The sequence below is a fragment of the Hyla sarda genome, chromosome 2 (assembly GCF_029499605.1).
Source record: "Hyla sarda isolate aHylSar1 chromosome 2, aHylSar1.hap1, whole genome shotgun sequence".
NCBI lineage: Eukaryota > Metazoa > Chordata > Amphibia > Anura > Hylidae > Hyla > Hyla sarda.
Genome location: NC_079190.1, coordinates 87,400,437 through 87,427,976, shown reverse-complemented (window position 1 = coordinate 87,427,976; position 27,540 = coordinate 87,400,437). Strand labels below are relative to the sequence as shown.

Genomic DNA, 27,540 nt, shown 5'->3' with positions numbered 1-27,540 from the left:
AGATTACAAGGAAGGAAGACATCTAGTGGCCAAGACCTTGGGCTGTTTTTTTTATTTTTTTACTTTAAGGAGTCATTTTTGTTAACTGAAGTGATTTACAGAAATTGTAGTACTCACACAGGCTATCAAATGTTAACCAGTGCTAATTTTATCATGTCTCCATTAAATATTTAGCACCATTTTACAATCTAGTCACTTTAAGGATATCTTCAAAAAGGCTATAGGCATGTATTAAAGTGGTACTCCGGAGGAAAACACTTTTTTTTCAAATCATTAGTGCCAGAAAGTTAAAAAGATGTGTAAATTACTTCTTTTTCAAAAACGTTATCCTTCTAGTACCTATCGGCTGCTGTACGCTCCAGAGGAAGTTGTATAGTCATTTTCAGTCTGACCACAGTGCTCTCTGCTGACACCTCTGTCCATATCAGGAACTGTCCAGAGTGAAAGCAAATCCCCATAGCAAACCTCTTGTCACGATGCCGGCTGGCAGGTAGTGGATCCTCTGTGCCAGAGAGGGATAGGCGTGGACCGTGCTAGTGGACCGGTTCTAAGCCACTACTGGTTTTCACCAGAGCCCGCCGCAAAGCGGGATGGTCTTGCTGCGGCGGTAGTGACCAGGTCGTATCCACTAGCAACGGCTCACCTCTCTGGCTGCTGAAGATAGGCGCGGTACAAGGGAGTAGGCAGAAGCAAGGTCGGACGTAGCAGAAGGTCGGGGCAGGCAGCAAGGATCGTAGTCAGGGGCAACGGCAGAAGGTCTGGAACACAGGCTAGGAACACACAAGGAACGCTTTCACTGGCACAATGGCAACAAGATCCGGCAAGGGAGTGCAGGGGAAGTGAGGTGATATAGGGAAGTGCACAGGTGAACACACTAATTGGAACCACTGCGCCAATCAGCGGCGCAGTGGCCCTTTAAATCGCAGAGACCCGGCGCGCGCGCGCCCTAGGGAGCGGGGCCGCGCGCGCCGGGACAGAACAGACGGAGAGCGAGTCAGGTACGGGAGCCGGGGTGCGCATCGCGAGCGGGCGCTACCCGCATCGCGAATCGCATCCCGGCTGGCAGCGGAATCGCAGCGCCCCGGGTCAGAGGATGTGACCGGAGCGCTGCAGCGGGGAGAGTGAAGCGAGCGCTCCGGGGAGGAGCGGGGACCCGGAGCGCTCGGCGTAACAGTACCCCCCCCCTTGGGTCTCCCCCTCTTCCTAGAGCCTGAGAACCTGAGGAGCAGACTTTTGTCTAGGATGTTGTCCTCAGGTTCCCAGGATCTCTCTTCAGGACCACAACCCTCCCAGTCCACTAAAAAAAAAGTTTTCCCTCTGACCTTTTTAGAAGCTAAGATCTCTTTGACAGAGAAGATGTCCGAGGAGCCGGAAACAGGAGTGGGAGGAACAGATTTGGGAGAAAAACAGTTGAGGATGAGTGGTTTGAGAAGAGAGACGTGAAAGGCATTAGGGATACGAAGAGAAGGAGGAAGAAGAAGTTTATAAGAGACAGGATTAATTTGACACAAAATTTTGAAAGGACCAAGATAGCGTGGTCCCAACTTGTAGCTAGGGACACGGAAGCGGACATATTTAGCGGAGAGCCATACCTTGTCTCCAGGGGAAAAAACGGGAGGAGCTCTTCTTTTCTTATCCGCGAACTTCTTCATGCGTGAAGAAGCCTGTAAGAGAGAATTTTGGGTCTCTCTCCATATGATGGAAAGGTCACGAGAAATTTCATCCACAGCGGGCAGACCAGAGGGCAAGGGAGTAGGGAGGGGGGGAAGAGGGTGACGGCCGTACACCACGAAAAATGGGGATTTGGAGGAAGATTCAGAGACCCTGAAGTTATACGAGAATTCGGCCCATGGGAGGAGATCTGCCCAGTCATCCTGGCGGGAGGAAACAAAATGTCGCAAATAATCACCCAAGATCTGGTTAATTCTTTCTACTTGTCCATTGGACTGGGGATGATATGCAGAAGAAAAATTTAATTTAATCTTGAGTTGTTTACAGAGAGCCCTCCAGAATTTAGACACGAATTGGACGCCTCTATCCGAGACAATCTGCGTAGGCAACCCGTGAAGACGAAAAATGTGTACAAAAAATTGTTTAGCCAACTGAGGCGCAGAAGGAAGACCAGGAAGAGGGATGAAATGTGCCATTTTGGAGAATCGATCAACGACCACCCAAATAACAGTGTTGCCACGGGAAGGGGGTAAATCAGTAATAAAATCCATACCAATCAGAGACCAAGGCTGTTCGGGGACAGGCAGAGGATGAAGAAAACCAGCGGGCTTCTGGCGAGGAGTCTTATCCCGGGCACAGATAGTGCAGGCTCGCACAAAGTCCACAACATCCGTCTCCAGAGTCGGCCACCAATAGAAGCGGGAGATGAGTTGCACAGATTTCTTGATGCCCGCATGACCTGCGAGATGGGAGGAGTGACCCCATTTGAGGATTCCGAGGCGTTGGCGTGGAGAAACAAAGGTCTTTCCTGGAGGAGTCTGCCTGATGGAGGCAGGAGAAGTGGAGATCAGGCAGTCAGGTGGAATGATGTGTTGCGGAGAGAGTTCAACTTCTGAGGCATCCGAGGAACGAGAGAGAGCATCGGCCCTAACGTTCTTATCGGCAGGACGAAAGTGAATCTCAAAATTAAATCGGGCAAAGAACAGAGACCACCGGGCCTGGCGAGGATTCAGCCGTTGGGCAGACTGGAGGTAGGAGAGGTTCTTGTGGTCGGTGTAGATAATAACAGGAAAACTTGATCCCTCCAGCAGATGCCTCCATTCCTCAAGTGCTAATTTAATGGCTAAAAGCTCTCGATCCCCGATGGAGTAGTTCCTCTCCGCTGGAGAGAAGGTCCTAGAGAAAAAACCACAAGTGACAGCATGCCCGGAAGAATTTTTTTGTAGAAGAACAGCTCCAGCTCCCACTGAGGAGGCATCAACCTCCAATAGGAAGGGTTTGGAAGGGTCAGGTCTGGAGAGGACGGGAGCCGAAGAAAAGGCAGACTTGAGTCGTTTAAAGGCGTCTTCTGCTTGAGGAGGCCAGGACTTGGGATCAGCATTTTTTTTGGTTAAAGCCACGATAGGAGCCACAATGGTAGAAAAATGTGGAATAAATTGCCTGTAATAATTGGCGAACCCCAAAAAGCGTTGGATAGCACGGAGTCCGGAGGGGCGTGGCCAATCTAAGACGGCAGAGAGTTTGTCTGGATCCATCTGTAGTCCCTGGCCAGAGACCAAATATCCTAGAAAAGGAAGAGATTGGCATTCAAACAGACATTTCTCAATTTTGGCATAGAGTTGATTGTCACGAAGTCTCTGAAGAACCATACGGACATGCTGGCGGTGTTCTTCTAGATTGGCAGAAAAAATTAGGATATCGTCCAGATATACAACAACACAGGAGTATAACAGATCACGAAAAATTTCATTGACAAAGTCTTGGAAGACGGCAGGGGCGTTGCACAGGCCAAAGGGCATGACCAGATACTCAAAGTGTCCATCTCTGGTGTTAAATGCCGTTTTCCACTCATCCCCCTCTCTGATGCGGATGAGGTTATAGGCGCCTCTTAAGTCCAATTTAGTAAAGATGTGGGCACCTTGGAGGCGATCAAAGAGTTCAGAGATGAGGGGTAAGGGGTAGCGGTTCTTAACCGTGATTTTATTAAGACCGCGGTAGTCAATGCAAGGACGTAGGGAGCCATCTTTTTTGGACACAAAGAAAAATCCGGCTCCGGCAGGAGAGGAGGATTTACGGATAAAGCCCTTTTTTAGATTCTCCTGGACGTATTCAGACATGGCAAGAGTCTCTGGGGCAGAGAGAGGATAAATTCTGCCCCGGGGTGGAGTAGTGCCCGGGAGGAGGTCGATAGGACAATCATAAGGCCTGTGAGGAGGTAGAGTCTCAGCTTGTTTTTTGCAGAAAACATCCGCGAAGTCCATATAGGCCTTAGGGAGACCGGTTACTGGAGGAACCACAGAGTTACGGCAAGGGTTACTGGGAACCGGTTTTAGACAGTTCTTGGAACAAGAGGACCCCCAACTCTTGATCTCCCCAGTGGACCAATCCAGGGTTGGGGAATGAAGTTGAAGCCAGGGAAGTCCAAGGAGAATTTCCGAGGTGCAATTGGGGAGGACCAAAAGTTCAATCCTCTCGTGATGAGATCCGATGCTCATAAGAAGGGGCTCCGTGCGGAAACGTATGGTACAGTCCAATCTTTCATTATTTACACAATTGATGTAGAGGGGTCTGGCGAGACTGGTCACCGGGATGTTGAACCTGTTGACGAGAGAGGCCAAAATAAAATTTCCTGCAGATCCAGAGTCCAAGAAGGCCACAGTAGAGAAGGAGAAGGCAGAGGCAGACATCCGCACAGGCACAGTAAGACGTGGAGAAGCAGAGTAGACATCAAGGACTGTCTCGCCTTTGTGCGGAGTCAGCGTACGTCTTTCCAGGCGGGGAGGACGGATAGGACAATCCCTCAGGAAGTGTTCGGTACTAGCACAGTACAGGCAGAGGTTCTCCATACGGCGTCGTGTCCTCTCTTGAGGTGTCAGGCGAGACCGGTCGACCTGCATAGCCTCCACGGCGGGAGGCACAGGAACAGATTGCAGGGGACCAGAGGAGAGAGGAGCCGAGGAGAAGAAACGCCTCGTGCGAACAGAGTCCATATCTTGGCGGAGTTCCTGACGCCTTTCGGAAAAACGCATGTCAATGCGAGTGGCTAGGTGAATAAGTTCATGTAGATTAGCAGGAATTTCTCGTGCGGCCAGAACATCTTTAATGTTGCTGGATAGGCCTTTTTTGAAGGTCGCGCAGAGGGCCTCATTATTCCAGGACAATTCTGAAGCAAGAGTACGGAATTGTACGGCATACTCGCCAACGGAAGAATTACCCTGGACCAGGTTCAACAGGGCAGTCTCAGCAGAAGAGGCTCGGGCAGGTTCCTCAAAGACACTTCGGATTTCCGAGAAGAAGGAGTGTACAGAGGCAGTGACGGGGTCATTGCGGTCCCAGAGCGGTGTGGCCCATGACAGGGCTTTTCCGGACAGAAGGCTGACTACGAAAGCCACCTTAGACCTTTCAGTGGGAAACAGGTCCGACATCATCTCCAGATGCAGGGAACATTGGGAAAGAAAGCCACGGCAAAACTTAGAGTCCCCATCAAATTTATCCGGCAAGGATAGGCGTAGCCCAGGAGCGGCCACTCGCTGCGGAGGAGGTGCAGGAGCTGGCGGAGGAGATGGCTGCTGAAGCTGTGGTAGTAACTGTTGTAGCATAACGGTCAGTTGAGACAGCTGTTGGCCTTGTTGCGCTATCTGTTGTGACTGCTGGGCGACCACCGTGGTGAGGTCAGCGACAACTGGCAGAGGAACTTCAGCGGGATCCATGGCCGGATCTACTGTCACGATGCCGGCTGGCAGGTAGTGGATCCTCTGTGCCAGAGAGGGATAGGCGTGGACCGTGCTAGTGGACCGGTTCTAAGCCACTACTGGTTTTCACCAGAGCCCGCCGCAAAGCGGGATGGTCTTGCTGCGGCGGTAGTGACCAGGTCGTATCCACTAGCAACGGCTCACCTCTCTGGCTGCTGAAGATAGGCGCGGTACAAGGGAGTAGGCAGAAGCAAGGTCGGACGTAGCAGAAGGTCGGGGCAGGCAGCAAGGATCGTAGTCAGGGGCAACGGCAGAAGGTCTGGAACACAGGCTAGGAACACACAAGGAACGCTTTCACTGGCACAATGGCAACAAGATCCGGCAAGGGAGTGCAGGGGAAGTGAGGTGATATAGGGAAGTGCACAGGTGAACACACTAATTGGAACCACTGCGCCAATCAGCGGCGCAGTGGCCCTTTAAATCGCAGAGACCCGGCGCGCGCGCGCCCTAGGGAGCGGGGCCGCGCGCGCCGGGACAGAACAGACGGAGAGCGAGTCAGGTACGGGAGCCGGGGTGCGCATCGCGAGCGGGCGCTACCCGCATCGCGAATCGCATCCCGGCTGGCAGCGGAATCGCAGCGCCCCGGGTCAGAGGATGTGACCGGAGCGCTGCAGCGGGGAGAGTGAAATTCAACAATTTCACTCAAATTTACTGCCCATTTTTGCGCATTGGTAAAGGAATTCCATCAAACTCAATGGGGTTAAATTTCGGCAGAATTCGGTGTTTAGAGAATACTGCATTCAGCCGAAATTCCACCGAAATTTCGGCAGCATTCCGCACACAGCATTGCAGAATTCCGCTGTGTGAACATGACCTTAATTGGTGTTATTTGGTTTAGGGGCAGTTTTAAAAAATCGCAGCATACTAAGATTATGGCATTTTTTTAGGAAATCTTGGCATTTTTTCTCCCATAGTTTTTTATGGGAGAAGAAAAACACAATGTGGGTTCAACATTTGCATTTTTGTTCCCTCCCAATTCTTTAACATATTTGATTCAATAGAACATGAGCGAAAGTTTTTGTGTTTTTTTTTAGGTTAAAGAAATGCTAAAATCATTGTGTGGGAATTTAGCCTTTAGTTATGTTAACTAACAGAAAGTGCTGTAAAATTATAGACAGGTCAATAAATAAAAGGGTAATAAATGCTCAATTTATCACGATATGTATGGTATGGTATGCACCCATCAAGTTATTGGCTTTTGCTCAACCAAGCTCGTATTCTGAGATCCGGACAAACACTCAAGATCAGCTACAAAATCCATTGCTTTTATACACACAAATGTGGTACTTTAAGTAAAGGGAAGAAAATCTGTAACCAGAGGCACTTGCACTAATCTATTAGTACAGGGTAATAGTGCAGGAAATAGTGATTTCAACTTTGTTTACTATTTTTTTCCTACATGGCCTTGTTCTTGAGTTATGCCAGAAAATACAGAAATGTAAATGAAATGCTTTGGTGCACTGGGGGCATTCCCCTTAGAGCACTTTTCTGCCTGCCCACTTCTGTCACATGATCATTATTACAGCCTCATTCTCTTCGATCTTGCACTGCTGAGCTTTACCCCCACATGTACTGGTCACATGATTGTAACATTGTACATATTGGTGCAAGATCAGCAAAATAGATGACTAAAGGACCTGTGATAATGATCATGTGACAGGAGTAGGTGGATCTAGAGTTACATATTCCCTCTATAGAAAGAAGCTCAGGTCAAAAATTTTACTAGCGATGGACTAATCGCCACCCGCACTAGTATCCTGTACAAGAAGGTTAGTGTGGGTGACGTTGGTGACAGATTCCTTTTAAGGGTAGGGTCACGTGTAACGGATCTGCAGCGTATTTTATTATGCCGATCTGCCGATGACCGACCCGAGTCTGCTCTCTGCCTAGCTCAGGGAGCAGAGGAGCGTCTGCCATGTCTGTGAGAAAACTGCGCATGTGTGTGCAGTTTCCTAGAGTGGCGCAGATCCCTGTGTGTGTGCTTGTAGCAGTGGATTGCTGCTACCAGCAGACACACAGGCACTTTCAGGGGGCTTAATCTAGGGTCGGTCATCGGGGATATGTAGTGTAAAATATTCTGCGGATCCATTACGTGTGACCTACCCTAATAAATTTCAACATAAAAGTTTACTCTACTAGTAAAATTATGGCAATGTGAATCTGCATCTGGATATATATTGTTTTTGAACAGCTGAGTGTAAATCCTATGACCTCAGCATTTTCAATGAGATTCTCAAACCACCCAGTATGGCACCAACACATGCTGCCAGATCACAATACAGTCAGAAGTATGTACCTGAGAGGAAGAAGAAGGGTCCTGTTTGCACAAAAAGCCAGGAAAAAGGACCAACAATGGGAAGAGCCATAGAACTTTGGCTGCTGCTTACCGAAACCAGAAGTATTATTTCTGTGGGGCATGTTGTAGTGTATTGTTGAATGCAGTGACAGACAGTAAATCGTTTGTGATGCCAGAAGTATTACTCACCACACTTCAGGGTGTAGCGGTACTCATGGGCTAGGCGTTGGGCAATAAAGACACCAGATGCAAAGTTACGGAAAACCACTTAAGACTGTAGGTAGTGTTGTTGCTCCCTTGTAAAACTTAGATTTTCTTGTACTCACTACGACTCCTCTCCTCACTCTAGACTGCACTACTCCCTCTCTCCTCTAGACTTGAACTCCTGTCCCCATTAAAGGTATGGGGCAAGGCACGACAGAGATGCTTCTCTCTGCCCTGACAGAACTTGATTTTCCACTGAACTGACTCCAACTTAAAGGAGTACTCCGGCCCTAGACATCTTATCCCCTATCCAAAGGATAGGGGATAAGATGTCAGATCGCCGGGGTCCCGCTGCTGGGGAGCCCCGGGATCGCTGCTGCAGCACCCCGCTATCATTACTGCGCAGAGCGAGATCGCTCTGCACGTAATGACGGGCAATACAGGGGCCGGAGCATCGTTACGTCACGGCTCCGCCCCTCGTGACATCACAGCCCGCCCCCATCAATGCAAGTCTATGGGAGGGGGCGGTCGTCCCCTGCCATAGACTTGCATTAAGGGGACGGGCCGTGATGTCATGAGGGGCGGGGCCGTGACGTCACGCTGCTCCGGCCCCTGTATCGCCCGTCATTACACACAGAGCGAACTCGCTCTGCGCAGTAATGATGGTGGGGTGCCACAGTGGCGATCCCCGGGGTCCCCAGCAACGGGACCGCGGCGATCTAACATCTTATCCCCCTATCCTTTGGATAGGGGATAAGATGCCAGGGGCGGAGTACCCCTTTAACTGACCAGGAAAACTCTTCCCTGTCTAGCCAGACCAGGGAGATGGCTCTAATTGGTCACAGCTGTTCACATGACTCCTCTGCAGGTCCCTCTTAAAGGTACAACAGCCCTATTAATAACGCATTATTAGTACAAAGGCATGAATAACATAAAATAATAATCAATACAGTAGCACAAAACACCTTCCCTGGAGATGTGGGGCAGAACGGACACCTGAAGCAACATCTGCTGCACAGGATGGGCAATGTAAAGTGGTATATACCAGAATACCACATTTTTAACAAAAATAAGCGGCACATTAGTTGAGAAGGTGGAATGTTGCAATGATGTAAAAATGTAATCTTTGACACTCAATCTGCCAGGATATTGGAGGAAAACAGAGGAAAGACTGCAAGGGAAATATAGAGACAGTATGAAGTATAAAACGTTTTGACTGTTACTATTATGTGAACAGTATGGGTGGCAGTATTATGAGGGTCAGTCTGGAAGAAAAGTGACTGTCAAAGATAGGAGGGTTACTGTGACTATCACCTAAAACGTCTTTGACTGTAAATAGTCACTGGGATCATAAGGTTGGATTCACACTAGCCTTATACAGACATATTTTATGTCCATGTTACCTGCAATTGGGCCAGGACTTGAGGCTGTAATATAGATATAAAACATGTCTGTATTAGGTTAGTCTGAACCCAGCCTCCCTTTACATTCTACAGTAGCTTTATCACTTTAGAAATTTTTCCATAAATATATACATAAAAGCTTCTGCAGTACTTGAATCCAATTAAAGTGGTACATACAGTGGGGATCAAAAGTTTGGGCACCCCAGGTAAAAAATTGTATTAATGTGCATAAAGAAGCCAAGTAAAGATGGAAAAATCTCCAAAAGGCATCAAATTACAGATTAGACATTCTTATAATATGTCAACAAAAGTTCAATTTTATTTCCATCATTTACACTTTCAAAATAACAGAAAATAAAAAAAATGGCATCTGCAAAAGTTTGGGCACCCTGCAGAATTTATAGCAGGCACTGCCCCCTTTGCAAAGCTGAGACCTGCCAGTGTCATGGATTGTTCTCAATCATCATCTGGGAAGACCAGGTGATGTCAATCTCAAAGGTTTTAAATGCCCAGACTCATCTGACCTTGCCCCAACAATGAGCACCATGGGTTCTTCTAAGCAGTTGTTTAGAAATCTGAAACTGAAAATAGTTGATGCTCACAAAGCTGGAGAAGGCTATAAGAAGATAGCAAAACGTTTTCAGATGTCAATATCCTCTGTTCGGAATGTAATTAAGAAATGGCAGTCATTAGGAACAGTGGAAGTTAAAGCAAGATCTGGAAGACCAAGAAAAATATCAGACAGAACAGCTCGCAGGATTGTGAGAAAAATAATTCAAAACCCACTTTTGACTGCACAATCCCTCCAGAAAGATCTGGCAGACACTGGGGTTGTGGTACACTATTCCACTATAAAGAGATTCTTGTACAAATATGGTCTTCATGGAAGAGTCATCAGAAGAAAACCTCTTCTACAGACTGACCACAAAAATCAGCGTTTGAACTTTGCAAATGAACATATAGACAAGCCTGATGCATTTTGGAAACAAGTTCTGTGGACCGATGAGGTTAAAATTTAACTTATTGGCCGGAATGAGCAAAGGTACATTTGGAGAAGAAGGGGCACAGAATTTAATGAAAAGAACCTCTGTCCAACTGTTAAGCATGGGGGTGGATCAATCATGCTTTGGGGTTGTATTGCAGCCAGTGGCACAGGGAACATCTCACGAGTAGAAGGAAAAATGGATTCAATAAAATTTCAACAAATTTTGGACGCTAACTTAATGCCATCTGTGAAAAAGCTGAAGTTAAATAAAGGATGGCTTCTGCAAATGAATAATGATCCTAAACACACCTCGAAATCCACGGGGGATTACATCAAGAGACGTAAACTGAAGGTTTTGCCATGGCCTTCACAATCTCCTGACCTCAACATAATTGAACATCTATGGATAGACCTTAAAAGAGCAGTGTGTGACAGACAGCCCAGAAATCTCAAAGAACTGGAAGACTTTTGTAAGGAAGAATGGGCAAAGATACCTCAAACAAGAATTGAAAGACTATTGGCTGGCTACAAAAAGCGTTGACAAGCTGTGATACTTGCCAAAGGGGGCAGTACAAGATATTAACTCTGCAGGGTACCCAAACTTTTGCAGATGCCATTTTTTTGTTTTCTGTTATTTGAAGGTGTAAATGAGGGAAATAAAATCTAACTTTTGTTGACATATTATAAGAATGTCTAATCTGTAATTTGATGCCTTTTGGAGATCTTTCCATTGTTCCTTGGCTTCTTTATGCACATTAAAACAAATTTTTACCTGGGGTGCCCAAACTTTTGATCCCCACTGTATTTAAACATCAACTTTTTAGAATAATCCTATTTATCAATCTCACTGCTATCTCATGCGGACTACAGAAAGAACAGGTAATATTCTTTTCATCTCCATGTCCCGCAAAACTGTCATGCCGACAGTACAAAGCTCAGCAAACACAGCAGCCCCATCTTTTACTTCCTAAGGCCAGTTTAACATGGACATATTGGAGGAGATTTATCAAATCCTGTGTAGAGGAAAAGTGGTGCAGTTGCCCGTAGCAACCAATCAGATTGCTTCTTTTATGTTTCAGAGGCCTTTTTAAATATAAAGAAACAATCTAATTGGTTGCTAGGGGCAACTGCACCACTAATACTCTACACAGGATTTGATAAATCTACCCCATTGTGTACACACTGGCTGCAAGCCCTGATGTGACCAAGGGTCTGATGACCCGAACTAACACCTATCAGTGAATCATATGTCTGTGTTTAACCATGTGATAGCCAGGTTCATTTGAAGAAATACTACCTGTGCAACACAACACTGGTCGATATCATGACTGGTTAATGTCAATATCATGTGAAAGCCCCAACAAAATAATATTACAAAACATTTGGACAATTTTGATTTGGATTAGAGAAGAGGGGTTGGGCTAAAATAAAATAAAAAAACAAGAAAAACAAGTCTGATGACTACAAAAGAGATAGTTTTCTTATGGTATATGGAACCTATAATGTGATATTTGTTCTTCTATCTAGGTTTGTTTTCTCTTTGATAACAGACTCCTTCCTGTTAATCATTGACAAAAAAGCTTATGGAGACATAAAATTTTATGTGTACAAGGTCAGTGTGTGAATACGTTTTATACGTGCAATGGGCAATTTTACACCCTTCACCTTCTCAATCACTCCATCCCCAAACCATGTACTATTTTTTTCAATAGAGTTTTTAATTTGAGCATATGCTATTGATCCATTCTGGAAAAGGCTGTTCCAGATGAAAAAATTATGTAAGAGAGAAGCATGCGGGTGATACGGTATGTCTAATGTTTCCAGGGCATAAAGGGGTACACCGCTGCACTGATGTCATGGACACGCCCCCCTTGTGACATAATGCCCTCCCTCTCAATGCAAGTCTATGGGAGGGTCGTGATCGCCACCACGCCCCCTCCCATAGACTTGCAAGGAGGGGGCATGGCTGTGACTTCATGAGGGGGCGTAGCCGTGACAACACGGGTCTCTGATGCCGCAGCCGGTGTTCTAAACGAATGCCAGGTGCTGCAAGGAGATAGTGGGGGTCCCAGTGGCGGGACCCCTGCAATCAGACATCTTATCCCCTATCCTTTGGATAGGGGATAAGATGTCTAGGAGTGGAGTACCCCTTTAAATGTATATGTCCCTAAAGTAGGATGGACAGGAATATAAGCTTCTTACAATGTGAGTCCCAGTGGATAATAAGAACAAAGGCACTAGGACCCTTTGGTTTAAATGAAAGGAATGATTTATCCACACTCCTGTAAATAATTAGTAGTGTTACAACAGTTTTTTTTACATGATATTATGTGATGGATATTTTTTTAAATGTACATGCAATATTGTAGTACACTGCTCAAATAAAGGGAACATTTAAACAACGCAATGTAACTCCAAGTCAATCTCACTTCTGTGAAATCACACTGTCCACGCAGGAAGCAACACTGATTGACAATCAATTTCACATGCTGTTGTTTAAATGGAACAGACAACAGGTGGAAATTATAGGCAATTAGCAAGACACCCCCAATAAAGTAGTGATTCTGCAGGTGGTGACCACAGACCACTTCTCAGTTCCTGTGCTTCCTGGCTGATGTTTTGGTTATTTTTGAATGCTGGTGGTGCTTTCACTCTAGTGGTAGCATAAGATGGAGTCTATATAACCCACACAAGTGGCTCAGGTAGTGCAGCTCATCCAGGATGGCACATCAATGCGAGCTGCGGCAAGAAGGTTTGCTGTGTCTGTCAGCATAGTGTCCAGAGCATGGAGGTGCTTCCAGGAGACAGGCCAGTACATCAGGAGACGTGGAGGAGGCTGTAGGAGGGCAACAACCCAGCAGCAGGAACGCTACCTCCACCTTTGTGCAAGGAGGAGCACTGCCAGAGCCCTGCAAAATGACCTCCAGCAGGCCACAAATGTGCATGTGTCTACGGTCAGAAACAGACTCTATGAGGGTGGTAAGAGGGCCCGACATCCACAGGTGGGGGTTGTACTTACAGCCCAACACAGTGCAGAACGTTTGGCATTTTCCAGAGAACACCAAGATTGGCAAATTCGCCACTGTTGCCCGGTGCTCTTTATAGATGAAAGCAGGTTCACACTGAGCACATGTGACAGAGTCTGGAGATGCCGCGGAGAACGTTCTGCGGCCTCCAACATCATCCAGCATGACCGGTTTGGTGGTGGGTCACTAATGGCGTGGGGTGGCATTTCATTGGGGGGGGAGGGCACAGCCTGGCAAGGATCCTCTTTCTCTTAAATATCTGATTTATGGCCGCAGAGCTTCCCCAAAGTATAACACAGTATATGTGTGGATAATACTTGATAACATTTATGTAAAGGACAACACTTTTAAAGGGCTCCCCCTTCTTAGTCAGGTCCAAATCTGCTGTCCTAAGGAAGAAGGGGGATCCCTTTGAAACGCATTGCCCTATACATGAATAAAAGCACATATTAGCCTCACTGTTACGCCGAGCGCTCCGGGTCCCCGCTCCTCCCCGGAGCGCTCGCTACACTTCCCTCACTGCAGCGCCCCGGTCGGTTCCACGGACCCGGGGCGCTGCGTTACCACCTCCGGCCGGGATGCGATTCGCGATGCGGGTAGCGCCCGCTCGCGATGCGCACCCCGGCTCCCGTACCTTACTCGCTCCCCGTCAGTTCTGTCCCGGCGCGCGCGGCCCCGCTCCCTAGGGCGCGCGCGCGCCGGGTCTTTGCGATTTAAAGGGCCACTGCACCGCTGATTGGTGCAGTGGTTCCAATTAGTGTTTACACCTGTGCACTTCCCTATATCACCTCACTTCCCCTTCACTCCCTCGCCGGATCTTGTTGCCCTAGTGCCAGTGAAAGCGTTCCTTGTGTGTTCCTTGCCTGTGATTCCAGACCTTCTGCCGTTGCCCCTGACTACGATCCTTGCTGCCTGCCCCGACCTTCTGCTACGTCCGACCTTGCTTCTGTCTACTCCCTTGTACCGCGCCTATCTTCAGCAGCCAGAGAGGTTGAGCCGTTGCTAGGGGATACGACCTGGTCACTACCGCCGCAGCAAGACCATCCCGCTTTGCGGCGGGCTCTGGTGAAAACCAGTAGTGACTTAGAACCGATCCTCTAGCACGGTCCACGCCAATCCCTCTCTGGCACAGAGGATCCACCACCTGCCAGCCGGCATCGTGACAGTAGATCCGGCCATGGATCCCGCTGAAGTTCCTCTGCCAGTTGTCGCTGACCTCACCACGGTGGTCGCCCAGCAGTCACAACAGATTGCGCAACAAGGCCAACAGCTGTCTCAACTGACTGTTATGCTACAACAGTTACTACCACAGCTCCAGCAATCATCTCCTCCGCCAGCTCCTGTACCTCCTCCGCAGCGAGTGGCCGCTTCTGGAATACGACTATCCTTGCCGGATAAATTTGATGGGGACTCTAAGTTTTGCCGTGGCTTTCTTTCCCAATGTTCATTACACTTGGAGATGATGTCGGACCAGTTCCCCACTGAAAGGTCTAAGGTGGCTTTCGTAGTCAGCCTGCTGTCTGGAAAAGCCCTGGCTTGGGCCACACCGCTCTGGGACCGCAATGACACCGTCACTGCCTCTGTACACTCCTTCTTCTCGGAAATTCGAAGTGTCTTTGAGGAACCTGCCCGAGCCTCTTCTGCTGAGACTGCCCTGTTGAACCTGGTCCAGGGTAATTCTTCCGTTGGCGAGTATGCCGTACAGTTCCGTACCCTTGCTTCAGAATTATCCTGGAATAATGAGGCACTCTGCGCGACCTTTAAAAAAGGCCTATCCAGCAACATTAAAGATGTTCTGGCCGCACGAGAAATCCCTGCTAACCTACATGAACTCATCCATCTTGCCACTCGCATTGACATGCGTTTTTCCGAACGGCGTCAGGAGCTCCGCCAGGATATGGACTCTGTTCGCACGAGGCGTTTCTTCTCCCCGGCTCCTCTCTCCTCTGGTCCCCTGCAATCTGTTCCTGTGCCTCCCGCCGTGGAGGCTATGCAGGTCGACCGGTCTCGCCTGACACCCCAAGAGAGGACACGACGCCGCATGGAGAATCTCTGCCTGTACTGTGCTAGTACCGAACACTTCCTGAAGGATTGTCCTATCCGTCCTCCCCGCCTGGAAAGACGTCCGCTGACTCCGCACAAAGGTGAGACAGTCCTTGATGTCTACTCTGCTTCTCCACGTCTTACTGTGCCTGTGCGGATGTCTGCCTCTGCCTTCTCCTTCTCTGCTGTGGCCTTCTTGGACTCTGGATCTGCAGGAAATTTTATCTTAGCCTCTCTCGTCAACAGGTTCAACATCCCGGTGACCAGTCTCGCCAGACCCCTCTACATCAATTGTGTAAACAATGAAAGATTGGACTGTACTATACGTTTCCGCACGGAGCCCCTTCTAATGTGCATCGGATCTCATCACGAGAGGATTGAACTGTTGGTCCTCCCCAATTGCACTTCTGAAATCCTTCTTGGACTTCCCTGGCTTCAACTCCATTCCCCAATCCTGGATTGGTCCACTGGGGAGATCAAGAGTTGGGGGCCCTCTTGTTCCAAGGACTGCTTAAAACCGGTTCCCAGTAAACCTTGCCGTGTCCCTGTGCTTCCTCATGTAACCGGTCTCCCTAAGGCCTATATGGACTTTGCGGACGTTTTTTGCAAAAAACAAGCTGAGACTCTACCTCCTCACAGGCCTTATGATTGTCCCATTGACCTCCTCCCGGGCACTACTCCACCCCGGGGCAGAATCTATCCTCTGTCCGTCCCAGAGACTCTTGCCATGTCTGAATACGTCCAAGAAAATTTAAAAAAGGGCTTTATCCGTAAATCCTCCTCTCCTGCCGGAGCCGGATTTTTCTTTGTGTCCAAAAAAGATGGCTCTCTACGTCCTTGCATTGACTACCGCGGTCTTAATAAAATCACGGTTAAGAACCGCTACCCCCTACCCCTCATCTCTGAACTCTTTGATCGTCTCCAAGGTGCCCATATTTTTACCAAACTGGACTTAAGAGGTGCTTATAATCTCATCCGCATCAGAGAGGGGGATGAATGGAAAACGGCATTTAACACCAGAGATGGACACTTTGAGTATCTGGTCATGCCCTTTGGTCTATGCAACGCCCCTGCCGTCTTCCAAGACTTTGTTAATGAAATTTTTCGTGATCTCCTATACTCCTGTGTTGTTGTATATCTGGACGATATCCTGATTTTTTCTGCCAATCTCGAAGAACACCGCCAGCATGTCCGTATGGTTCTTCAGAGACTTCGTGATAATCAACTCTATGCCAAAATAGAGAAATGTCTGTTTGAATGCCAATCTCTTCCTTTTCTAGGATACTTGGTCTCTGGCCAGGGACTACAAATGGACCCAGATAAACTCTCTGCCGTCTTAGATTGGCCACGCCCCTCCGGACTCCGTGCCATCCAACGTTTTTTGGGGTTCGCCAATTATTACAGGCAATTTATTCCACATTTTTCTACCATTGTGGCTCCTATTGTGGCTTTAACAAAAAAAAATGCCGATCCCAAGTCTTGGCCTCCTCAAGCGGAAGACGCCTTTAAACGACTCAAGTCTGCCTTTTCTTCGGCTCCCGTGCTCTCCAGACCTGACCCATCTAAACCCTTCCTATTGGAGGTTGATGCCTCCTCAGTGGGAGCTGGAGCTGTCCTTCTACAAAAAAACTCTTCCGGGCATGCTGTTACTTGTGGTTTTTTTTCCAGGACCTTCTCTCCGGCGGAGAGGAACTACTCCATCGGGGATCGAGAGCTTCTAGCCATTAAATTAGCACTTGAGGAATGGAGGCATCTGCTGGAGGGATCAAGATTTCCAGTTATTATTTACACCGATCACAAGAACCTCTCCTACCTCCAGTCTGCCCAACGGCTGAATCCTCGTCAGGCCAGGTGGTCTCTGTTCTTTGCCCGATTTAATTTTGAAATTCACTTTCGGCCTGCTGATAAGAACATTAGAGCCGATGCTCTCTCTCGTTCCTCAGATGCCTCTGAAATTGAATTCTCTCCTCAACACATCATTCCTCCTGACTGCCTGATTTCCACTTCTCCAGCCTCCATCAGGCAAACTCCTCCAGGAAAGACCTTTGTTTCTCCACGCCAACGCCTTGGGATCCTCAAATGGGGTCACTCCTCCCATCTCGCAGGTCATGCGGGCATCAAGAAATCTGTGCAACTCATCTCTCGCTTCTATTGGTGGCCGACTCTAGAGACTGATGTGGTGGACTTTGTGCGAGCCTGCACTATCTGTGCCCGGGATAAGACTCCTCGCCAGAAGCCCGCTGGGTTTCTTCATCCTCTACCTGTCCCCGAACAACCTTGGTCTCTGATTGGTATGGATTTTATTACTGACTTACCCCCATCCCATGGCAACACTGTTATTTGGGTGGTCGTTGATCGATTCTCCAAAATGGCACATTTCATCCCTCTTCCTGGTCTTCCTTCAGCGCCTCAGTTGGCTAAACAATTTTTTGTACACATTTTTCGTCTTCACGGGTTGCCTACACAGATCGTCTCGGATAGAGGCGTCCAATTTGTGTCTAAATTCTGGAGGGCTCTCTGTAAACAACTCAAGATTAAATTAAATTTTTCTTCTGCATACCATCCTCAATCCAATGGACAAGTAGAGAGAATTAACCAGATCTTGGGTGACTATTTACGACATTTTGTTTCCTCCCGCCAGGATGACTGGGCAGATCTTCTACCTTGGGCCGAATTCTCGTATAATTTCAGAATCTCTGAATCTTCCTCCAAATCTCCGTTTTTCGTGGTGTACGGCCGTCACCCTCTTCCCCCCCTCCCTACCCCCTTGCCCTCTGGTCTGCCCGCTGTGGATGAAATTTCTCGTGATCTTTCCACCATATGGAAAGAGACCCAAAATTCTCTCTTACAGGCTTCTTCTCGCATGAAGAGATTCGCAGATAAGAAAAGAAGAGCTCCTCGGACATCTTCTCTGTCAAAGAGATTTTGGCCTCTAAAAAGGTCAGGGGAAGAACTTTTTTTTTAGTGGATTGGGAGGGTTGTGGTCCAGAAGAGAGGTCCTGGGAACCTGAGGACAATATCCTGGACAAAAGTCTGATCCTCAGGTTCTCAGGCCCCAAGAAGAGGGGGAGACCCAAGGGGGGGGGTACTGTTACGCCGAGCGCTCCGGGTCCCCGCTCCTCCCCGGAGCGCTCGCTACACTTCCCTCACTGCAGCGCCCCGGTCGGTTCCACGGACCCGGGGCGCTGCGTTACCACCTCCGGCCGGGATGCGATTCGCGATGCGGGTAGCGCCCGCTCGCGATGCGCACCCCGGCTCCCGTACCTTACTCGCTCCCCGTCAGTTCTGTCCCGGCGCGCGCGGCCCCGCTCCCTAGGGCGCGCGCGCGCCGGGTCTTTGCGATTTAAAGGGCCACTGCACCGCTGATTGGTGCAGTGGTTCCAATTAGTGTTTACACCTGTGCACTTCCCTATATCACCTCACTTCCCCTTCACTCCCTCGCCGGATCTTGTTGCCCTAGTGCCAGTGAAAGCGTTCCTTGTGTGTTCCTTGCCTGTGATTCCAGACCTTCTGCCGTTGCCCCTGACTACGATCCTTGCTGCCTGCCCCGACCTTCTGCTACGTCCGACCTTGCTTCTGTCTACTCCCTTGTACCGCGCCTATCTTCAGCAGCCAGAGAGGTTGAGCCGTTGCTAGGGGATACGACCTGGTCACTACCGCCGCAGCAAGACCATCCCGCTTTGCGGCGGGCTCTGGTGAAAACCAGTAGTGACTTAGAACCGATCCTCTAGCACGGTCCACGCCAATCCCTCTCTGGCACAGAGGATCCACCACCTGCCAGCCGGCATCGTGACACTCACATATACTGTGTTATCCTTTGGTGAAGCGCAACAGCCATAAATCTGAATTTTAAAGGAATACTGTAGTGGAATATAACTTATGCTCTATTCGAAGGATAGGGAATAAGTTATAGATTACGGTGGTCTGCAGGAAGTGCCGTGCCGACCCCCGCAGGAAGCTGTGGCTGACACGCTGCCTCCATGTATCTCTATGTTATACATGAAGAGGGCGTGTCAGCTGCCACATCATGCGGGGGAAGGAACACCCCCTTTCTGCAGACTGCCACGGGCCCCTTTCAGGAGATCGCGGGGGGTCCCAGCGGTCGGACCAACACCACCCCCCACGCCCCCGTGCAATCCATAACTTCTCCCCTATCCTACGGATAGAGGATAAGTTATATTCCACTACAGTATTCCTTTAAGGTAAAGAGGATCCTTGCTGGGAGACCTTCATCTGTACCTATATATCCTTCAACATTTCATATATGGCACATTCTCTTTAAAGAGTGGTCTGGAATTTCACCTATTGTGGGCTGTTAGCTGCATAAATGGTTAACCTACGCAGTGGCTTTTCAAAGCACTCTCTCACTGGTGAAATACATGCATATACTTTAATACAGTGTACAGATAGCTTGTCTTAGAGCTTGTTCACACCTGTAATAACAGTTCCTGTGGCTTTTTTCCATCATAGAAGCAGAACAATCAAAATGACTATCCACTTCTCTGCTCAGGGAGTAGCCCCCAACATCAGCTCTGTTGGAATATCTTTCTTACATAAAAATTGTTACACAGTTCTGAAAAACTGAAAGGACCATATAAGTAACTGTATCTTGTATGTATTCTAGGTTAACAGTACGTAAATAGTTAAGTGAATTCTACTTTTATTGCTGGAGCTGTTCTGGGCAGGTTTTATTCGGATCTGTTCTCCACCCATTCCCTCTGCCAGCAATGTGTTATTTCTTTTTAAAGCAGCACACTCGCCTTTTTCCCTTTAAGTGTCTTTTGGACCCCTGAGGTGAGTTTTAAGCAGCTTAATTTTAAGTGACAATCATTTCACAATGTACAAGTTCCCTTTAAGAGTAAATATTAATGTTCTGAGGAGACAGATTCAAATGTTTTCGTATGTTCTAAAGGACACAAATCAAGGTCGGAACAGTCTGTAACTAAAATAGTGTGAACTTGCTTCTACATATTATAGATAAGATCATTTTCACCATAGCACATTTGTGACAGTTCTCCATATGGATTGCTTATTATATACCTAGTAATGAGTAACATATCAGAATACATTCTTGTGTTTATAGTACATACAGCTAACTCCTTTCACCATAATGCAAATAAAGGTCCGTGAACCTAGTGTTCCTATTTTGAGTTATTTTTCTTCCATGTGTTGGTTCGCAAAACAAAATCTTGGGCATCTGTTCATTTTTTTCACAACTGGCAATGGATCCAAACAGGATAGGAGATTTCCTTTTTTGTCCTGGAGATCGAATAACAACAAAAAAACATAGAAGCGTAACGTATTGTTCCAGGCCTGTATAGAAATGTTGTCAGGACATGCCTAGTGAAAATGCTAAATACACTTGTGAGGCAGGACAATAGTCTTCTTATCTGGGAGGTAAACCGCTAGAGCTGATCTTTACCAGATGCCAAAAGAACGTGAATTCTGTTTTATTTGTTATTAGTGTTGAACTTTTCTTTGTTATTTCATTAATTGTTCTTAGTGAAAATGACTGATGTGGGAAAACCATACATAATTGCAGACCAAAAATCTAAAAGAACCCAAAACATATTGTTGAAGCCAAAAAAGAAAGTGAAGAATCATCAGGAAGATTTTTAGGAACTTTTCAAAAACACATGGTACACAAATTGACAGAAATATATTCCTGGGATAAATAGTCTTTTATAAATAGTCAATTGTATATGTATGACATGCAAATTACAATTGACCTCCCACCCAACCTACCCCAAGGGATCATTTAAAAAAAAAATAAAAAATTTCACCATTTAGCCCAAATTTTATGAAAATCAATATTTTCCCTTTTAGATTCTTTTGCTAATAACTTTTCATAGTTGCGTACCTTGTTTATCAGAGCCAACCAGTGCTGTAACTGCAGAGGGTTACTGTCAAACCACTTCCTAGCTATCAACAGCTTCGTATAAGCAAATAGCCTAAAAAGACTCTTCTTAGAAGCAGAATCCCCAACATCCCCAAGGATTAATCTTTCAGGGACCTCTTCAATTTTAATACTATACTTATTTTCAATAGCTTCAATAACTTACTTCCAAAAAGTCTGAACATAGGGGCAACTCCAAATAAGGCTGCTTTCTCGCTATACTTTTGCTCCGTTAAAAGATCCACTATAAACCCTTAAAAACAGCCGTTAAATGGCCATTACAAAATCCTATTCATGTGTATGGGATTTTTTGAATATCCGTTATCACCTGTTATAGCCGTTATGAATAACGGACATTATTTGTGACGAAAGTAAAACATAAACTGCACTAATTTTTCTTCCATCAAAAACAACGGTGGAATATTTTACATTAAAGTCTATGGTAAACGGATGAGCCTTTAATGTCATCCGTTTGCACTCGGTTTATAAAATCCGTTATTACTTCTGAGCATGCTCAGAAGAGGTGACTTCAGCAGACTCCTGCAGGGCTGAGGGACTACTACTACTCCCATCATGGAACAGACTCATTTCCCTGATGGGAGTAGTAGTTCCCCCAGCTGCGGGAGTCTGCCGAAAAAGCAAAAAATTTATACTTGAAGGTGTGTAAACTCCATATGTTAATGCGCCTTGAACATTTTCCAGGCAGCATTAAGGTTGCACCTGTGAGGCCATGCACCTATATCAGCCAACTTGGGTGGGGCTTCTAGCCTCTCTCCCTCCTTCCATTGTATGTGTGCTCAGTCACGCTGGAGGTAACTGGGAGCAGGCTGCATGTCGGCCTAGTGCTGCTGTAATTGCCCACTGGCCCCTGGTTTTTGCTTTTCACGCACAGGTAGGTTAGCGTTAGGTCCCGTGCCATCTGAGAAACCTTGGCGTTGGTGTGCGGGCTCTGGTGTGTCCTTAATATAAAGATACACTGGTGAATGTCTCAATTTTAACATCAGTGTTGAGCGATAGCCAATGTCATTGTATACATCTACCACAGTAGTGCACCTAAATTTCTGTATTGTATTAATCTTTAAAAGGGGCCCTAGACCTCCTGTGTCTCTTTAGAAAAATTGGAATAAATAGCAATTTTATTGTTATTCTAAATAATTTCTCCTTGTTCCCTTGATTTTCTAAGCAATAAGTCTCTGTCCAACAGCTCAAAAATGTAACCAGCACAGTCCTTGCAGGCATGCCCAGTAGGTGGACATTCGCAAGGAACTCTATGGGCACGCTCTATGGCAAAGTTTGTTGAGAAGGTTTAATGACCAAAGCTATCTGTCAGCCACTGAGAGCAAAAAAATATTAGGTCTCCTTTTTCCTGCCCCTCAGGAAGGCCAATTATTCTAACATTGCTCCGCCTTGCTCTGTCCTCCATATCAACCAGCTTTTCCTGCATTTTAAGTTGTTTTTCTTTTAAGTCATTAGAAGTAAATTTCACAGTGGCAATTTCTTGTGGGAGGGCAGGGACAAGATGATCCATGTCTGGCTCTTACTGGCTCTTACTTTATTGAGGAGGGATTGCCAGACCTGGGGGGCCTCTGCCTCCTCCTGAAGATTCTCCTCCTCCTTCCCCACCACAGGAGATGTTCTAGTATTGCGGCTAGAGATGAGCAAATTTTCCCAAAGAATTTGATTTGGTCCGCATTATTCGCGGCGAATTGTTATTAAAGGGGTACTCTGGCGCTAAGACATCATATCCCCTATCCAAAGGATAGAGGATAAGATGCCTGATCGCGGGGGTCCCACCGCTGGGGACCCCCGTGATCTTGCACGCAGCACTCCGTTATAATCAGTCCCCGACGCATTATTTTTGCTCGGGTCTGATTACTGGCGATCACGGGGGCCGGAGCATTGTGATGTCAAGGCCCCGCCCCTGTGTGACCTCACACTCCGCCCCTCAATGCAAGCCTATGAGAAGGGGCGTGACATCTGTCACATGGGGGCGGGGCGAACATGCTCCGGGGACTTATTATAACGGGGTGCTGCGTGCAAGCTCACAGGGGTCCCCAGCGGCGGGGATAAGACGTCTTAGCGCCGGAGTACCCCTTTAAAAACAGCTATTCATGGCCTACAGAGAGCTTCAATAGGGTGTAGAACACTTTCCCTTGCTGTAACATGCATAGGGTGTGTGCTGGGTTAGTGAAATAATAGTGTTATTCAGTATGACATGCAGATTCTTTTGGAAATGTCCTTAATGCCATGAGAATGTATAGACAAGAGTTACCTTCCATTCTGGACTTCTTACCTGGCATTTATGTATAGCAAATATTTATATAAATTACATTAAATACACTGCTCAAAAAACTTAAACAACACAATGTAACTCCAAGTCAATAACACTTCTGTAAAATCACGCTGTCCACTCAGGAAGCAACACTGATTGACAATCAATTTCACATGCTGTTGTGCAAATGGAACAGACAACAGGTGGAAATTATAGGCAATTAGCAAGACACCCCCAATAAAGAAGTGGTTCTGCAGGTGGTGACCATAGACCCTTTCTCAGTTTCTATGCTTCCTGGCTGATGTTTTGCTCATTTTTGAATGCTGGCAGTGCTTTCACTGTAGTGATAGCATGAGATGGAGTCTACAACCCACACAAGTGGCTCAGGTAGTGCAGCTCATCCATCATGGCACATCAATGCAAGCTGTGGCAAGAAGATTTGCTATGTATGTCAGCGTAGTGTCCAGAGCATGGAGGTGCTACCAGGAGACAGGCCAGTACATCAGGGGACGTGGAGGAGGCCGTAGGAGGGCAACAACCTAGCAGCAGGACCGCTACCTCTGCCTTTATGTGAGGAGCAGAAGGAGCACTGCCAGAGCCCTGAAAAATGACCTACAGCAGGCCACAAATGTGCATGTGTCCACTCAAACGGTCAGAAACAGACTCCATGAGGGTGGTAAGAGGGCCCGAAATGCATAGGTGGTGGTTGTACTCACAGCCCAACACCATGCAGGATGTTTGGCATTTGCCAGAGAACACCAAGATTGGCAAATTCCACACTGGCACCCTGTGCTTTTCAAAGATGAAAACAGGTTCGCACTGAGCACATGTGACAGACATGACAGAGTCTGGAGACGCTGTGGAGAGCGTTCTGCTGCCTGCAACATCCTCCAGCATTAGCGGTTTGTCGATGGGTCAGTAATGGTGTGGGGTGGCATTCTTTGGGGGGCTGCACAGCCCTCCATGTGCTTGCCAGAGGTAGCCTGACTGCCATTAGGTACCGAGATGAGATCCTCAGACCCCTTGTGAGACCATATGCTGGTGCGGTTGGCCCTGAGTTCCTCCTAATTCAAGACAATGCTAGACCTCATGTGGCTGTGTCAGCAGTTTCTGCAAGAGGAAGGCATTGATGCTATGGACTGGCCAGCCCGTTCCCCAGACCTGAATCCGATTGAGCACATCTGGGACATCATGTCTCGCTCCATCCACAAACGCCACGTTGCGCCACAGACTGTCCAGGAGTTGGACACATAAGGAGCATGGCTAGGCATTAGAAGTGAGGTCATACGGGCACGTGGAGGCCACGCACACTACTGAGCCTCATTTTGACTTGTTTTACGGACATTACATCAAAGTTGGATCAGCCTGTAGTGTGGTTTTTCACTTTGATTTTGAGTGTGACTCCATATCCAGACCTCCATGGGTTTATAAATTTGTGTGGTTTTGTTTTCAACACATTCAACTATGTAAAGACGAAAGTATGGGGGGCTCCACTCAGGTCCCCGAAGTCACTGTAAAGTAGTGTGACAAACTGCAGGTCGTCTGATGGTTCTTCGTGCCTATGGATAAAAAAAGAGTAAGAAAAGGGAGTAAAAAAAAGGTGAAAAGGGGAGGGTAAGTTGGAGGAGGTAAAGAATGAGCGAGGTAATAGGAGTAGAGAGGCAGTAAGTTTAGGCAAAGCAGTGAGGTGCCTCTGGTATTACACTGCTGAAGCAGTTATATAGAGTAGAACACCCGATTAAAGAATGGTGATCTTTCAGGTCAAAGGCCTTGGACCGAGATCTTGAAGTGTCCTTTGTGGAAGTGCCAGGAGATCTGTTCCTCACCGTGGTCCACTCCTGGTTGAGTGGGGAGGCCTTCCTCGCCGGGGAGTCCACCATAGATTTCTTTACCAAGTCAGGGAACCATTTGCTGATCGCTATAAGGGCCTCCTTTGGGGTGAGAAAGGAGTGCGTGGCTCCGTTTCTGTGCACTAGGAGTTTCACGGGGAATCCCCAATGATAAGGGATACCCTCCTTCCGTAAAATCGTGGTAGAGGTGGAGAAGGCCTCGGGTCTCTTGAAGGTGGCCGCGGACAGGTCAGCGAAGAAGGAAATCTTGGAAAAGCAGTCCGGTGCATTCTTGACCTTTTTAGCAGCATCCATAATGGCTTCCTTGTAGTGGAAAAAGTGGATTCTGGCTAAAATTCTGGAGAAAACTGGGTAGATTTCTATCCCAGATTTGTGGTCTTCCAATAATACTTAACCCCGCCTTAGCTCTCCTTAACATAAATATAGACAGACATTCGGTCTTCTACAAAATTATTATTGTACATGCTCTTATTGTGGCCAGGTACAACATCACTAGAAAATGGAGATCAACAATGATTCCTACAATCAAAGAAATTAAACAGGGTATCAACTCGAATTGCTGGCACGAGTATAAAGATTCCTGTGCCCTTAATACAGATCGTGCCTTCTTATCTAAATGGGAAGGGTGGTTGAGCAGTCCCCATAATACAGTGCAATTATGATCCTCTTATCTAAATATTCAGTTAGCTTAGTGGCAGGGGCGTAGCTAGAAACCACAGGGCCCCGATGCAAAAAATTGCCCTGGGCCCCCCTACCCCCCTGCGCTAGGGCCAGACTGTGACCAAAAATAGGTCGGGCATTTTAAAATAAGCATACCATTTTTTTGTGGTGGTCCAACTGCTGTGACACCCACTGATCACCTCGGTTCAAGTGGCTCTCCAACTACTGCTAAGCTACAACTTCCATCATATCTGGAGAGTCTCAGGTATTATAGGCAAGATTTATCGAATCCTGTCCAGACGAAAAGTTGCTAAGTTGCCCATAGCAACCAATCAGATTGCTTATTTCATTTTTCAGAGGCCTTGTTAAAAATGAAAGAAGCGATCTGATTGGTTGCTATATGGGTAACTCAGCAACTTTTCATCTGGACAGGTTTTGATAAATCTCCCCCTATGGGACTTGTAATTTTGCAACAGTTGGAGAGCCACAGATTGGGGCACAGTTTCACTCATCAACAATGCAGAAACTACAAGTGACTACAGCTCTGATGGGAAGAATACACAATATCAATAACATGAGGGACGTCTTCTCTGTTGGTCAAGGAACCAGGTCTTCTTCCAGCTATATCTACTCTTTGCAGAGTCTGAAGCCTGGACATCATTGGTTTCTCACTTTATTGGCAGGTCCTCATCCTCTATATCAAAACAATAATCATTATAATGCTGCCACATACTGGACCCCATGAATATAATACTGCCACACACTGTACCCTCTGAATATAATAACACTGCCACACACTGTACCCTCTAAATATAATACTGCCACTGTACCCTCTAAATATAATACTGCCACACACTGTACCCTCTAAATATAATACCGCCATACACTGTACCCTCTAAATATAATACTGCCACTGTACCCTCTAAATATAATACTGCCAAACACTGTACCCTCTAAATATAATACTGCCACACACTGTACCCTCTAAATATAATACTGCCACACACCGTACCCTCTAAATATAATACTGCCACACACTGTACCCTCTAAATATAATACTGCCACACGCTGTACCCTCTGGATATAATACTGCCACACACTGTACCCTCTAAATATAATACTGCCAATGTACCCTCTAAGTATAATACTGCCACACACTGTACCCTCTAAATATAATACTGCCACACACCGTACCCTCTAAATATAATACTGCCACACACTGTACCCTCTGGATATAATACTGCCACACACTGTACCCTCTAAATATGACCCTGCCACACAATCAGACCCCGCGGTTGGTCTAGTTCAGTGGTTAAGTTTTTTATATATTGCAGATTTTTTTTTATTAACTCACATCAATTAATAAATGTCATGATTTCTCACATATAAACATATCATAATAATGATGGGCCAGTGTAAACAAGGCTTACATGCACCTGTCACACAACTTCACACTATAAAACTGCCCTTGCAGCCCAACAG

The 27,540-nt window shown here is 47.0% G+C and overlaps 1 protein-coding gene across 1 annotated transcript in view; it reads left to right on the top strand.

Annotated features, from left to right (window-relative positions):
• Window positions 1–20,111: 20,111 nt before the first annotated feature.
• LOC130358753 (retinol dehydrogenase 7-like) overlaps window positions 20,112–27,540 on the top strand; it is a 49,678-nt gene continuing 42,249 nt past the window's right edge. Inside the window, exon 1 of the mRNA XM_056562490.1 lies at window positions 20,112–20,174. The gene's annotated coding sequence lies outside the window, so the exon portion shown is untranslated. The remainder of the gene's footprint in view (window positions 20,175–27,540) is intronic.